Source organism: Eubalaena glacialis, chromosome 2 (assembly GCF_028564815.1).
Source record: "Eubalaena glacialis isolate mEubGla1 chromosome 2, mEubGla1.1.hap2.+ XY, whole genome shotgun sequence".
Classification (NCBI taxonomy): Eukaryota; Metazoa; Chordata; class Mammalia; order Artiodactyla; family Balaenidae; genus Eubalaena; species Eubalaena glacialis.
This window is the reverse complement of record NC_083717.1, coordinates 52,482,144-52,484,700: the sequence shown is the minus strand read 5'-3', so window position 1 is coordinate 52,484,700 and position 2,557 is coordinate 52,482,144. Positions and strand designations below refer to the sequence as shown.

Here is a 2,557-nt window from a genome sequence, read left to right as displayed (position 1 = left end):
AGCAGCCCACAAGGGGGCAAAGGGGGACAGGGAGACAGGGGGAGCAGCTTGCGCGGTTGAGATGTGTCCATGGCGAATTCCCAGCGTGAATGAGCAGCCCCCTGCCCCACTCCCTGGGCCTTCCCTTACTCCCCAAAGCAGGTCCCTCCTCAGCAGTTAGTTATGGGATTCTCCCCCCTTCCACAGTATATCTTTTTTTAAAAAAAAATATGGAAAGAACATCAAGGTCATCTTCTGTTTTTTCTTTTTTTTTTTTAATTCTTTTTTTTTCTCCTTCTTTCCTCTTTTTTTCCTCTCTCTCCTCCTAATACACACTTTTTTAAGTAAGGGGAATACCATCATGTCGCTCTAGCCCGACCCCTGTAGACACGACCCCAGGGCCTGCTGTTAAAACCGCTGTAGAATCGAGAGCGGGAACTCTTGTAGTTGGTGGTCTGGGCACGGTATCGGGCTCGCGGGAAACCTCTGGTCTGTTGTGCTGATGCCTGGTCTGTTGGTTCGTTTTGGGATCACCTTGATTTGTCTTCCTCTAAATAGGGACTCATCTAAGGTCAAGGAAGTCCTCACTGGCTCTTTGTCTGAGAACTCTATACATGCAAACCCTTTGGGATGGCCACTAAATTTGTCACATAGTATAGTAACACGGTTGACTGAACCACAGCCATTAAAGTGTGCTTCCAGCTCTTCTGCTGTTGCACCATAGTCCACATTGCCAACATAGATGGAACAGGCATCAGCCTCCATCTTCTCCTCAATGGACATGATCACTGGGCCAGCATTGCCTGGAGGTGGACTCATATTCATCTGCTTCTCTACCTCGTTCTGTAGCTCCTTTAGCTTCTCAGCTTCTTCCTCCCTCTCCCTGACTCGAGCTTTGATCGCTTCCAGCTCCGGGTCCTCAATGGCGCCGTCCCCCGGGGTCACCCTCGACCAGCCCCGGCTCCTCCTCCTCCTGGCTGCCGGGGGCTCCCGTGCCAGGCCCAGGGCCCGGAGCTCCCGGGGGTTGGGGGGGGTGCACGGGGCCGGGGCGGCTCCTCTTCGGGCTCGGGCTCCGGCTCCGGCTCGGGCTCCAGCAGCAGCTCCTCAGGCTCCAGTTCCTCAGACTCCAAGCCGTTCCCGTAGTCCCCTGCGCCCCCCGGGGCCCCCTCCCCGGCCTCCACACCGGCCCCGGGCACAAGATGGTGCCGCCCCGGCCCGGAGCCCCGACCGCCCGCAGACCCCGCTGCTGCTGCCGCCGCCGCCGCCACCGCCGCCGCCGTCATCGCCGCTCAAAAAAATGTTTTATAAGCTAATATTCTACACTTACTAGAAGGAGCCAATACCGGTTTATATAATACTTGTCTTTAAAAGTGATCACAAATTATACATATCTTTTAAATTACAGCTACAATTTACATGCTGTAAATAACTTCTCTTTTTTTGGTATTGTAACAGGGAAGAGCTAAATTGGACTCCACGTTGGATCTGTTTCTTTGACTTGAACCTTTGCTTTTCGTTGCTTTTGTTATTATAATCATACATAAAGGCGTGCCTCAGGGAACCCTGCTGCCTCTGCCAGAATGTTAAACTAAAGTGCCTCTGTTCAGCTCACAGGGAGACAATCTGACCCTGCCCACCTGTGAATGGCTGCAAGAAAGAAGAAATTAACACATCCCCTCACTGAGGCTGGTCCTTCCAGGAGATGTTTTGCAAGACTGATGGCCCTTTTTACTTTACTTCCCCACTGCCTCTCCCTCTCTGATTCTATAAAAGAAACTGGCATCCAGACCCTGATAAGATGGTTTTTGGGGACCCTAGCCTGCCATCTACTCAGTCTATCGGCTTTCTGAATAAAGTCATCTTCTTTGCCTCAACACCTCGTCTCTGATTTACTACTGGCCTGTCGTGCGGCGAGCAGAGCAAGCTTGGACACGGTAACAAATTTGGCTTAGCCAGCCAGGAGCCTTGTGGCTTATGACTAGCTGGCCCCAGTCAAGGAATATTAGGGCAAGACCCTAGCAGCTGCCAGGTCCATTTGTCTTGAGGATCTTCCCTTCGAAGCTCCCTGAAGCGACACCAGCTACCCCAGCGCTTGGCAGTTGAAGCAAGGAACCAACAAACTTCTAGGAGTCGACGGACTCCTTTTGATTTTGGACGGTAAGTCGCTCTGGCGTGCACACTGGAAACATATTCCCCCCTCAATTTGGGCTTTTCCTTTACAGGACAAGCCAATTTGGTTGGGGTACTCTGTTGGAGAGGGGAATTGTTGTTGGACTCTACCTGATTTTCGGAGCTGGTTCATTGGAAACTAGTTCGTTGGTTTTGGTCTTGGTTTTCTTTTGGTTTTGTGTGCATTGATGCTAGAATTTGTTTGTGCCTTTTGTGTTGGAATTTGTCTGCGTCTTTCGTGTTTTGGTGTTATCAAACTTATAAAAAAGGGAAATACTCCATCTATCCTGAAGGATAGCCCTTTGGGGCATATATTAGATAAATGGGCAAAACATAGCTATGAGCCTATGACTAAGAAAGACATGATATACTATTGTAATAGGGTGTGGACCCAATATATGTTAGGATC

At 50.4% G+C, this 2,557-nt stretch overlaps 1 pseudogene; it reads right to left on the bottom strand.

Annotated features, from left to right (window-relative positions):
* Positions 1-279: 279 nt before the first annotated feature.
* On the bottom strand, positions 280-1,262 carry LOC133084596 (polyadenylate-binding protein 2-like; annotated as a pseudogene).
* Positions 1,263-2,557: the final 1,295 nt, after the last annotated feature.